Genomic DNA, 12,636 nt, shown 5'->3' on the forward strand with positions numbered 1-12,636 from the left:
TTGAATGATGGGCTCTGATCATCTGCAGTTCAAGCTCTCAAGTACACTTCTAAAGTCACTTATTATCAGGGAAGCCCAAGGGCCTCAATTATAATCAAGGTTAATTAATGTTTTGTTATATAATTAGTTTTTTTGTATAATTAATAAAAAAAAAAAAACATTATAGAATATCTGTATTAATTTATTTTTATTAATTAATTAATACAGATATTTAAATAAATATTTATGAATAATTAAAAATATAAAATATATTTTATTAAAATGAAATATTTGATAGGATTTGTATTTTAAATTAAGAATAGAATAAAAATGAATAAGTAAATTGTGTTTACCGCCACAGCAGACAGCGCGGCGCTGTGGTCAGTATGTGTGCGTCTACGCTAAACGGGAAGTAAATGTTGACCTTGACATTAGTCCGTAGTTTATTAATAACAGTAGGAAGGAAAGGGTTGTTGTCGGTTCCTACAAACGATTTAAGTAATTATTTTTTTGTTTTTTTAGTGATAATAATGTACGCATCTTTGCAAATATTTTCTGTACGAGCACTGATGTAATTTTAGTTAGTTTTCAATGGACTATTAGGTTGGTATTTATAATTAAATGTTTAATATAGTTTATGGTTAAGTTAGTTGTTTAGAATATATTTTGTCTTTGGTAATGTTATTTATTGTTGAACATTTATTTATTCATGTTACATTTTAAACGCCACAAACTTTTTGATTGCATATTTTAAAAAGGTGACAAAAATTCACGAAAATTTATTTAGTTAATGGAAATATTTTATTCTCCAGTAATAAGTTATTTAGTTTAATATAACCAATAAAGCAGTAAACGGTTATTTAATAATCGTTTAAATAAATTGCATTCATTACTTGTAATTCATAGAATATGATTTAAGTTACAGCATATTATAACGAGTGGATTAGGTATTGTTAAATCGACTAGGTTAAAAAGATGCGTTTTTTTTTTTGTTAAGTGAAATATTACCTCGTGGAATATGTACAACGGCTTATGTTTGCACAGCTTTACACTGCTGTTTTCTCTTTACTTACAATGTGTGCCTGCCTACTACTGATGTTCTACCCGGTTACGGACGTGTTTCAACAGGCATAGAATGCTCAGTAACTGTACATCTACTGATTTATTAGTTAACACGTTCACTATGAGCCTTACGCTGTCTGTAAATCTTGTCCGGCCTGAAATGTTTTAATTTAATTTAATTTAAAAATGATTAATGATTTTTTTTTATCTTAAGTAAAAGTTTTTTTTCAGTTATTCTGAACTACATATCCCTGGCTTCTAATCTACTTATGGTGTGCTTGTTAGTAATATACTATTTTAACAATAATATAGGAAATAGTATTTGTTTTTTCTACATCAAAATTATACTAATATAAAAAATAGAATCAAAAATTAATCTTACCATTATGGTAGTATTAATGTATTACCAATATGGTAGTATTCCATGTTAAAATAATATGAAAAGTTTTTAAATATAATCCTCGTGTACTAACCACGCTTTGGCACATAGGTTTTTTTAACGTCAATTAACGTTTTTAACGTCAATCTGACTTTGACAACCTTTTGAAAAAATAACTAAAAAGGGAATTTATTTTTTTAATGGCGTCATAATTAATGAATAAAAAAAAACAAATAAAGGCATTAAATATTTATTAACTTTACTGTTATGTACACGTTTTAAATCATTAACCGCAATAGTTTTAAGCAAATTGATTTAAATCGCTCGTAATTATGAAAAAAACAACATATATTCTTAAGAATAACAAGCATCTCATTTAAGGAAAATGTAGTGTAAAGTGATTCCCGGTTTGCATATTTACTTAGCTAAATTTATTGTTATATATCCACATGACAGACACTTTTAAGTGATATTCAGCTCTATCAGTAACAATTTCACCTAGAAACCTTTATTCGCCTCAGGGACTTTCTGTAGCGAACATCATTACTCTCAAAGAAAGTAATTAACTTAGTGTTTCTTCTACGGAAGTATTGTGTTAGTACCATAAGAAAGACTGGAATAGATTATTATAGGTAGCATATGTACGAATATTAAATAAAAAAGCTGACAACAGAATTGTAGGACTTTAGTTAAGAAAGTCACGCGTCCCGCCACGCGCCTAAAGCCGCGTTCTGGCAAAGTTCTACAACTATGGGTTGTTTCTGATAAACTACTTACATGTAAATTATTTATTTATTTTTTTAAATATAATATTTTTTCGTTTATTTAATTCAATATTTCTAAATAAAGCGTCCGCATATACCGTATTTAATTCGCTTGGGTATGGCGGCACTAACTAAAATAATGTAATTTCACAACTTACATCGAACAAATTCGGCTTGTACGGTCGCAGACTGGTGTAACTGCAAGGCTTAACGCACCAGGTACAGAGTCAAAACCAGGCGATTGAGTTCGAGACCCATCCAGACCGAGTTACTTTTTTACACTTTAAATGTTATTCATTTATTTAATTCTACCGCTCTTCTGTGACGTCACAACATAGCATTACTTTAGAAAGTTTTTTGGGGTGAGAATGCAATTTTGTAAAAATTTTTTTTTATTTTAATAAAATTCAAAAAAATGTTGATTTGTTTAATTATCATATTTAATGTATTATGATTTGTTAACTGGAATTAATTTTTATTTTGTTAAAAATTATTTAGTGCAGTAATTGGTTTCAAAATTATGCTTCACTATATGGTGAAATGTATAATTTCTTGTAATCTGATAAAGAATTGAAGTATTGTGATTTATCTGAAATACATTTATTATGTGACTTGACATAACACCTATAATGTTAAACTTCTAGAGAATTGTGTTATCACAGTGAAAATATAGTTTGTTTACTCTTTGCTTTGCTGGAATAAATATCTATTGTGATATTATTCCATAATGTACAAAATATTATAGGATGATAATTCTCTAGGTAAATTTATTAAGAAAAACAAAAGTAAAACTGACATGCATAAAAAATTAGGAATTTACAAACTTGAATGACTAGTGATAAAGTTAATTATATTGGACAGACTGGTAGATGGTAAAACATATAAAGGACACCAATTTTATCTTTCCAATAATAAGAGGGTTTGTAATTAGCCTGTCATTTAATTAATGAAAATCATGTATTTTAATGTTAATTTTAAAATACTTCATGTTGAGAACAAAGGTTTGTAAGTGGACCTTTTAGAGTCATCGGAAATTTTAAACTTAAAAATTCTAATTTATTTTCAAATGATCAGTTAGATTACAATAGTTTGTTGTTGTTGAACTTACGAATGTGAGATGTGCTTCTTATTTTTTTGTATGTAGTGCCCCTATTTCTGAATTGATCATTTGTATTTACTATTTATCAGGTAATTCAAAAAGGACTTCACAAATTTCAAAGGATATAAAAATTTATTGAGATAACTTATAGATTCGATTGAGGTCACGTTTCGCTGCAAAACACATCAAGTTTTGATTTACATAGTTCATTAGTACCGAATTTGGACACCAGCACTGTCACCTGTGTTGTTAAAAAAGGATACATTTACTGGTGTAGAATGTGCTCTCTGTGTGTTTTTGTTTTAAGATTTGCAGTCAGCAACTGCAGTTGACATAATTTTCTTAGTGAGTCTGGTAGGAAGCCTCCTAGAAGGCATACAATTTACTCTCGGCACCAAACCTTCATTGAGACAGGTATTCTTCTTCAAGACAGAACAGCCCATTCTTCTTCCAGGAGGCAACCATAAATGGTATTGTTTATCTGGACATGCTATTACTGTCAGCAAGTCGAGGCACCACCTCACTATTGCCTATAAGTCTGAGATTTTCTTGATATTTCATTCCCAGATTGGTGGATCAGCCATGAAGGGCCAATTTCAAGGCTATCTTGCTCCCTAGATTTGACCCTCCTAGATTTTTTTTGTGGGGTTTCATTAAAGATCAGGTTTATGTACCACCTTTGCCTGCTGATCTTATTGAGCTAATACTTTGAATTAACACTGCATTTGCAGAGGTAACGCCTAACTTGCTGGCTAAATTCTGGAATGAAATCGATTTCATGTGGGATGTATGTCACATTACAAATGGAAGTCAATCAAACAAAAATGAATGTTGAGGAACAAACTTGATGTGTTTTTCTATGAGATGAGACTTTAATCAAATCTGTAAGTTATCTCAATAAATTTTTATATGCTTTTAAAGTTATGAAGTCCTTTTGGAATCATCTGGTGTACCTTACTGATTCATGTCTACACTCCCTATTGTTGCTCGTTATCTTTGTTTTATTTCTTTTGGTTGTTTTTTTTATTTATTTACCTTTTGCGTTTTAATGTATTTTTAGCTTTAGTGTTCTATTTATAACACCTGAGGAACGTACTGTGTACCAAAACAGCTGTTTTGGTTTTCTATTATAGATTTTTTGTGAAAATCAAATAACATATTTTGTATTTCTTTAGGGATGAAATATTATTCTAATCTGGATTACACCCGATTTAAAATTAGAATAATACAAATAATTCCCATTGAGAATTTTAATGAGTCAAAAATTGAAAGAATCTATTTATTAAAATCAGTTTTCTAGGAAGTTAACGTAACACTTTTATTACTTTTTTACTGTAATTATTTTTTCATAAGCTAAAGAAATGTTTATGAATAAAATTTTTAAAAGTGTAAACCTTTTTAAATTAGCATAATTTTTGTTTGATTAAAAAAAAAAAGAATCAATCTTCCAATATACAACCTATTATACCAGATTTCATAATTGTTAGTTTTCAATAGGTATAAGTTAAATGTATTTAACTAAAATATATTTTTTAATTTATATACGAGTATATATCCATGTATGTAAATAAAATTTTGCATACTAGATTTTAGTATTTTTGAATTGAAAACTGAAATGTCATTGACATGACATTGACTAGAAACCAGAAGGAGTGAAATTATTTTGTGCAGAAAAACCTTTCATGTATTCAACAAAATCATTTTAAACTAGGAAGTTTTCTAGTAAATTATCTGTCTATATAATATTTTTGTAGATTAATACTTAATATAAATTATTAAAAAAAAATTAATTGCTAACCTTGACATAATATTTTCAGTGACCAATTTTTAATGTTAATCTATTATCATGGCCAACAAATTATAAAGTTAAATAAGGTTTTGAAATCTTAAAGTATTTTTTTCCAATTTTTTGTTATATAAAAAGCAATACACTCTTACTTAAAATAAAATCATAAGTATTAGTATAATATTTAGAACTTCCAATGATTGTTTTATAAAAATAGGTTCATCTGTTTTTTCCCATTCTCTTTTAAGTATAATTACTTTCTCATTTATTTGATTTTTTCATTTTATTATTAAAAAGCCTATCTCATAAATAAAATTAAAAAAAAAAAACTTTATTTAGATATCTAATGAAGCAATGAAAAAAAAAAAAAAATAGTTGTACATTTATGAAATATATATCAATAAATTTTTATCACCATAAAGTGTTCACCGTAAAGAAGAGAAAAAATTAGAATATAGAAAATAGTATTTTTAGTGGTGGGAAATACTTCAGTGATTTTTACTTTAAATCAATGTTTTTCAAGTTATAATTTGAAATTGTTTTTCTGAAGATATTAATTTTTATACACAAAAAACCACTTATGCATAATACCAGTTGAGTTTAATGTCTCATCTCTTTTGAAATCCACCACCCTCAATATTCTTCTTCGTAATTTTTTCTAAAACAGAAATCAATTTAAGAGTTAATAATTATTTAAATTTTAAAATAAGTTTGTATCTCTATATCTTATTAAAAAATATTCTTTGTAGAGTATTATTTTGGATCACAGACCTATTTATCAGATTATCAGTTTGCTATACCTTTTCTCTTTTCATTTTTCCTGTTTAGCCTCCAGTAACTACCGTTTAGATAATTCTTCAGAGGATGAATGAGGATGATATGTATGAGTGTAAATTTAGTTTAGTCTTGAACATTCTCAGTTCAACCATTCCTTAGATGTGTGGTTAATTGAAACCCAACCACCAAAGAACACCGGTATCCATGATCTAGTATTCAAATCCATGTAAAAAAACTGGCTTTACTAGGACTTGAACGCTGTAACTCTCGACTTTCCAAATCAGCTGATTTGGGAAGACGCGTTAACCACTAGACCAACCCGGTGGGTTAGTTTGCTATACCTAAAATAAATGCAAGTTTTTCTTCATAATGAGCATGAATAAAAATATGAATTAATTATTTAATTTTAGTATTGTACCTTGGTTTTGATACATTTATATCATAACAAGAAGATTGCAAAAAAGTAAAAATGTCAGATCGTTACCAAAATTAAACGTGAGACCAGTTAATGTAAAAGCTATTGTGGTAGTAACTTTACCAAAGCATCTAATTTGTTTAATCCAACAACCGGTCACTTCATTGTTAACCAACAGTTTTGCATATTTGGTACTATAATGAATTGAAATATCATCTTGTTAAAAATTAAAAATATTCTCCTTTGGAAACATAAGATGCAGGATAATGATGATTTAATATCAAAGTATATCAATTAGTTCTTTAAAATTATACCATGTAAATTTTACTAAATGACATAATAAAAAGCAGATAAAAAAACAGTAAGTCATAAAATCTGTTTTCCTTTGTTTCCAGCCACTGTTAACTAATCTGTTACTCACTTAATAAAAGTTGAAATTGTTATATCTGAATAATCGTTTAATTTACGTTTGTAATTCATTTACAAATGATTTTTTAAAAAGTATAATAAAGTTTATTATTTTTTATCTAGTTAATAGATCAATCCTGTTTCATGAATGACAGATATTTAATACATACTCATGTATAAATTTCTGTATAATTAGTATTTATAAACCACCAGGTACACACATATAAAGCAAAATTGATCTTACCTTCAATCTAATAAGGCCTTTTCAAATCCTTTAGATTCATCATCAGTTATTAAAAATACAATAATTAACTTTAGCACTGAGAAACTTTGTCAACCATGTTGTGAGTCATGACATTGTTGACAAAGTATCTCAGTGCTAATGTTAATTATAGTATTTTTAATAACTGATGATGAATCTAAAGGCCTTATTAAATTGAAGGCAAGATCAATCTTGTTTTATATGTGTGTTTCTGATGATTTGTAAATACTAATTATAATTCAACATACAGGATATCATGTTTAAAAAATCTAATGTGAACACCACATGACTTTCTAGTACATCTATTAAATTCCATATATACATTTTTCTTGGACTTCATTTAAACCTATTTGATTTAAAAGTGAGATATGATCCTACAGTTCTTTAATAAAAGTGTACAGTTACACAATTGCCAAAATACTAATTTTTATTACCATCAAACATTTATACAATTATAATTCAACAATTTTACCTGAAATATTAGGTTAGAGTAAAAGTTCCTTGATTACTCTTTAAATAAAATGTTTACCAAATAATCCACTAATAAAAACTAATTATTCTACACCATAAGGACAAAATTAATATTTGTAACCTGTCTACAAGAGTTCACTAAACGAAATATTTTAATTATTATTAAATTTTATTTATACGACACACCAGAAATCTTGTGCATATTATGCACAGTAAAAAAAAATTTTCAACAGTCACTTTAAATTGAATACAATTCAAAAATGTATTTTATTTTTCTCTTAAGTAATTAAATAAATTTCTTTTTTTGTATAAATGCACAATTTTTATAAGAATTTGCTAAGAAAATTAAAAAATAATACGATTCTAAATTACAATTTTCAATTAACATTAAACAATCAGATATTTCACCTAATATACACATATGTACACATATACACATATATAATACATATACACATACATATATACATACATATACACATATGTAATATATAATATATGTATGTATAATATAATATATAATATATGTATATATAATATAATATATAATATATGTAATATGTAATATTACATTTACATATTTTTAAAAGTACATAATGTTTTATTTTGCAAATAAGTTTTTCATGTTTTTTTTTTATTATCGCTGTATTATTGTAATTTTTTTTTTATAATCACGAGTTAATAATTATTGAATCAATATATTTAAATTAAAAAAAAGAAAAGTTAAAAAGTAACAAAAGGAGATAAGTCTGATTCAAATTGATGTGCCTTCCATTTAAGATACAAATATTTCATTAATTAAATTTCGATTGCAATCAAAAAGGGAGGTGCACAACTAGATATTACAGCAGTGCTAAATCCAAAATTTCAACATCCTATGGCTAATCGTTTTTGAGTTATGTGAGATACATACATATATATGTACAGACGTCATGCTGAAACTTGTCAAAATAGATTCAGGGATAGTCAAAATGGATATTTCCATTGAAATATGAAAACTTAAATATTTCATGGTGACACAATACTTCCTTTACTTCGTACAAGGAGGTAAAAATTAATTTATATATATTTATTTTTATATTTTCCTAAGTTTACATTAAAATCTGTTCAATTTGTGAACAGTAAGCAAATCTCTCACGAACCGGTAAGTTGAGAATGATAAAAATGGACAATGTACATAAGGTACTTGTATAAATTCAGGCCGACCATTCCTGAGATGCATGGTTAATTGAACCCCAACCACCAAAGTGCACCGGTGTCCACTGTTTAACATTCAATCCGCATAAAAGCAACTAACTTTTACTAAGATTTGAACCTCAGAATCTTCAACTTCAAAAATTGGCAGTTTGAATAAATTTTGCATATATATATATGTTATTATTATTATTATCTTTATGACCACATAGGATCTCTTTAACCACTTTAATCAGTGATGGGTGCTAACGCTTTGTACATGACTTTGTTGGGGATATTCAACCACTGCCCGTCTTTCTGGTACTTTTTATTGATGCAGGTTTTTCCAATTCTTTCAATTTTGTGTACTCTGTTTGTCTTTGCTGTTCACTCAAGTGGAAGAATATTTCTGCTGCGTAAGTTGCTTCTAGTTTTAAAACTGTGTTGTAGTATCTTATTTTTGAGTTTATTGACAGGCATTTTTTATTGTAAGTGTACCAGGTTAACTTTTGAGCTTTAGCTAGTTAGTTTCTTCTTATTTGGATCAAGATTTTTTTTGTTTAGATTGTTTGAAATCTAAACAAAAATTTTTTCTTCGAGGTATTTAAACTGGGTTACTATTTTGATTTTACTATTATTTATGTTAACTTCTTTTAATCATGTTGGTTTTTGGGGCATAACTTCTGTCCTTTTGAATGATATTTTGAGGCCAATTTTATTTGCAATGTTTTGTAGTTCTAAAATCTGTGATTTTACTTTGTCAATGTTGTTTGCTAGCAGTACCAAGTCGTTGGCAAAACAAAGACAGTTTGTCTTGATTTTTATTTTTGGGGGCATTTTTGAGCCATTCCCTCATTACTATTTCTAAAGCAGAGTTGAATAATAGTGGTGAGAGCCTATTGCCTTGGCGATATATATATATATATATATATATATATATATATACATATATATTTTTTTTTCTACACCTATTATTTGATTCTATTAAAATTATTTATTAACATAGCTATATATGTTGGGATATATTTTACAGAAAATAAATTAATCTACAGTGTAAATTATCAACTAGTTATCTCATCATTCTAAGGATGACTCAGTAATCTATTGAGCTGCTAATACAACTTTCTAGAACTGTCAAGGATTTATAAAATAACTGATACTGCTGCTACTGAAGAGATTAAGCTTGCCTTGAGGCTGGTGACTGTACATACATGTATGTTGAGGTTATAATTACACAAAAGTACATAAATTGCAATTAAATTTAGCTGTAGGTGTTGGTATCTAATATCAAGCTGACATGTTAAAGATGACCTATTAACTGAATCCTAATTACTAATGTTTTACTCATAATAGAGGGATTTAAATTCTGATGAAATTTATACCTTGGTATAATTTTTATACCTTTTTTTACCTTGGTTCAAGCCTTTCATATTGTTACATAACAGAATAACTGTTATATTATCTGCTGTGATGATATTTTACCTTATAACATGGATGATTATTAATCTATTTCAATAATTACTTTGAAAATGGTCAAAAACGTCCTTCACAATCTATGAAAAACAGTAATGAAAGTTTGGATCATATTAATAGCAAGTATGTAGGTTCTGCAATTTGTTAATTCCTAGATGTTTATAAAAATTATTTTCAAATTTTAAGTTCTTTAATGTTCAATTAAATTGCAGTTGGTTTGTGAAGGATTCAGGTGTATTATTTATTTTATTTAAGATTGTTGTTTGGTTACCACCAAAGAACAATGGTATCCATGATTTAGTATTCAGATCTATATAAAAGTAACTGCCTTTACTAGGATTTGATCCTTACAACTCTTGATGTTGAAGTCAGCTGACTTCTGATGATGAGTTAACCACTAGACCAGCCTGGTGGTTTTTTAAACAAAAATGAGCCTCATTATGTTTCTTCTTAATAAGCAAAATTAATCCAAAATGTTATTCCAATTCAAAATAAATTCTATAAAATGAGGGGTTCCTACACATTGCTTGTATAAATTTGAAACACCTATTCTTATGGTGTTTTCAAATCTTAATTACAACTGGAATATAACAAGCAACAGAATTACACAATTACAATATTACAGCTGATTTTATTTGTTCAATCTTATGTATAGTAGGGGTATTTAAATTAAAAAATTAGATCGATTAATAATCTGAATTTTGTTTAGAGATGCTTTTTTTTTTGTCTTCAGTCATTTGACTGGTTTGATGCAGCTCTCCAAGATTCCCTATCTAGTGCTAGTCGTTTCATTTCAGTATACCCTCTACATCCTACATCCCTAACAATTTGTTTTACATATTCCAAATGTGGCCTGCCTACACAATTTTTTCCTTTTACCTGTTCTTCCAATATTAAAGCGACTATTCCAGGATGCCTTAGTATGTGGCCTATAAGTCTGTCTCTTCTTTTAACTATATTTTTCCAAATGCTTCTTTCTTCATCTATTTGCCGCAATACCTCTTCATTTGTCACTTTATCCACCCATCTGATTTTTAACATTCTCCTATAGCACCACATTTCAAAAGCTTCTAATCTTTTCTCCTCAGATACTCCGATTGTCCAAGTTTCACTTCCATATAAAGCAACACTCCAAACATATACTTTCAAAAATCTTTTCCTGACAATTTAAATTAATTTTTGATGTAAACAAATTATATTTCTTACTGAAGGCTCGTTTTGCTTGTGCTATTCGGCATTTCTTATGAATCTTACTTTGTTTATAAAATATTTAAAATAATGTTCCATGTGTTTTTATTATTCTAATCAACATATTTCAACATGCTTCTAATAACTTTTCTCTGGCATTGATTATTTTCACCTTCAAAATATTCCAGTTTTTTATGGATTTGTATGATATTACAAAGATCTCTAGATAGTTAATGCATCCTTCTTGATTCAGAGCCTATATGCACTGTATATTTATTCACGTAGTGTGTGTAAAGGAACTTGTTACATTCTTGGATTACCAGACCAGTATGTGTTATCAATTTATTTATTTATTTAGTATATCAGGATACAGAGTAACAGCACAGTGACAGGTTGTCAACAGTATTCTCCAGAGATGCCAAGGCATCTGTGCGCAGTCTGGTGTGTAAATGGACCAGTAAATGTTTAGTCTTGAACAGACTCAGGCAGACCATTCCTGAGACGTCTGATTAATTGAAACCTAACCACCAAAGAACATAGATATCCACAGTCTAGCAATCAAATCCATATAAAAGCAACTGCCTTTACAAGAAATCAGTCCTTAGAACTCTCAACTTTGCAACAGAATAGTAACTGGAGAAATCAAATCTGTTAAAATATAATTGGTCCAGCCAAACTTTGGACTGTCAATCTCTTGCTTGGAAAGGCAAGTATTAGCCCATTTAATGCATGAAGATTATTCTTGTAGACAATGACTTTTAAGTAGCTGTAGGAGAAAGAATTGCACTCATAATAATGTGTACTTTGGTGGCTATATTCCTATAGAAATAGAAATTGATCTTATCATCATAAGATTAATAATCATTTGCATACTATAATCAGCGATAAAACAAGTTCTATTCTATAGTATGAACAGTCATGCTCATTTTTTAAACTAATGAGATTTATTTTTATTTTTGTAATTTTATAGAAATTTACTTACAAAGCATGTTTTTTTTTCAAAACAAGCATTATATTATTCTTTGATTTGAAATTGCACATTATATATCCATTTTTATGGGTTTAGATAGATGAGAAGCAATAAAATTTTACAGGGTTTATGAAGTTTTACCAGTAAAGTTATGCAGATTCAGCAGTGCTGAGAGGTACTCAGTAAACCATGTTTCATTTATAAAAAAATAAACACTAGATCTAACACGGTATCGGTTTGAATTAAATTCAAAAACTAGCATCAGTAGTGAACCCATCTGGCATTATCAGAAGATCATCAAAATATTTCATTCAGTATGGTAGGTTTTCAGCTTATCTTTTTAGGCAGTAACAGTGCATCATATCCTTGTGGATTGTATTTGTTATGTGACATTATGTTGCAAGTTTAACATAGGGGCTAACATGTGAAC

The 12,636-nt window shown here is 28.0% G+C and overlaps 1 long non-coding RNA gene across 1 annotated transcript in view; it reads left to right on the plus strand.

Moving 5' to 3' along the window:
• The first annotated feature begins 447 nt into the window (after window positions 1–447).
• Window positions 448–12,636, plus strand: part of LOC142331430 (uncharacterized) — a 270,759-nt gene continuing 258,570 nt past the window's right edge. Inside the window, exon 1 of the long non-coding RNA XR_012757995.1 lies at window positions 448–582. This is a non-coding gene — a long non-coding RNA (uncharacterized LOC142331430). The remainder of the gene's footprint in view (window positions 583–12,636) is intronic.

Source organism: Lycorma delicatula, chromosome 10, assembly GCF_047948215.1.
Source record: "Lycorma delicatula isolate Av1 chromosome 10, ASM4794821v1, whole genome shotgun sequence".
NCBI classification, from domain to species: domain Eukaryota; kingdom Metazoa; phylum Arthropoda; class Insecta; order Hemiptera; family Fulgoridae; genus Lycorma; species Lycorma delicatula.